The sequence below is a fragment of the Sinocyclocheilus anshuiensis genome, unplaced genomic scaffold, assembly GCF_001515605.1.
Source record: "Sinocyclocheilus anshuiensis isolate Anshui unplaced genomic scaffold, SAMN03320099.WGS_v1.1 scaffold1493, whole genome shotgun sequence".
Lineage (NCBI taxonomy): Eukaryota > Metazoa > Chordata > Actinopteri > Cypriniformes > Cyprinidae > Sinocyclocheilus > Sinocyclocheilus anshuiensis.
Window position 1 is genome coordinate 322634 of NW_015547727.1, and position 1238 is coordinate 323871.

General features: G+C 45.6%; 1 protein-coding gene across 3 annotated transcripts in view; it reads right to left on the reverse strand.

Annotated features, from left to right (window-relative positions):
• The window catches only part of LOC107704303 (endothelin-converting enzyme 2-like), an 86011-nt gene that overhangs the window by 28876 nt on the left and 55897 nt on the right, over positions 1 to 1238 (reverse strand). The window lies entirely within an intron of this gene.

The window sequence follows — 1238 nt, forward strand, 5'->3', positions numbered from 1 at the left end:
TGCTCTGATTGGCCAGCTATCCAGTGCATTGTGATTGGCCGAATACCTCAAGCGTGTGATGGAAATGTTACGCTCCTTACCATACTGAGATGCTGTGTCCCAGTGCGACGAGACAAAACCAAAAAAACCCATTACAAACGAGGCATTTGTTGCATCCAGTGGGGACATAATTACTGATTATAATGACATAAAGGCTTTTCACACTGAAAGCGAAAATTCAAAAAATCGAAACAGTAGATACCTATGGGGCTATTCACACTAGGCGCGATCATTCGCGGTGCGAAAAAGCAAGGATTTTTTTTTGTCCTGTGTGTCGATTTTTTCCCCCTTCGCTCCACGATGAAACGGGCCGTCCAATCAGATTTGAGCTTAGATCACATGCCCAGAGCAGCTGCTGGGTGAGAGTAATGGCGCTGTTTCGATAACCAGTGTAAACAAACAACGAAGAGTATCCCGGTAGAGAGAGTGGATGCTGAGTTCCTGGTATCTTTGGTATCTGAGAACAGATTTATTCTCACATGTTCTTAATATAATTTCTAAATCCTCCATTGAATTATGTGATCTGGAGTGTCCGTTTTCTTCCACGTGCGCGAGTGTTATGAGTCAGAGCGCATTCACTCTAGATCTTCCATATTAATAAAATTGAGGGAAACATTTTTCTACACATGAAATATGAAAGCAAACAGATATATGATTGTGACTATATATTTTCTGTATTCACATTCCCAGAGCAGCTGCTGTTGCACAAAAGGGTGAGAGTGACGGCGCTGTTTCGAAAACCAGTGTAAACAAACACCGAAGAAGAGTATGCCGGTAGAGAGAAGAGAGTGGATGCCGAGTTCTTGTTATCTTTGGTATCTGAGAACAGATTTATTCTCACATGTTCTTAATATAATTTCTAAATTCTCCATTGAATTATGTGATCTGGAGTGTCCGTTTTCTCCTTTGAGCACAGACGCATTGTATGCTACTCTGCAGGTTCAGGAGACAGTCTTCCATAAAATGCGTCACACAGCGTCACACACGACGGGCTAGAGTGAGCGGAGGACGGCGGCCTTGAGAACGGCGCGGCCGGCGGGCGTGCGGCAACCACATGTGACGACCCCGGGCTGGACTCCGCTTCGTCCACGGTGCAAGCCGATCCGGCGATCCACAGCACTAAGTTGATGATGTATTCCCTCAGCGACCAGCACGGATCAGCTCTAGGCATGACGAAGCGGATATCGTCCTCTTTTGGA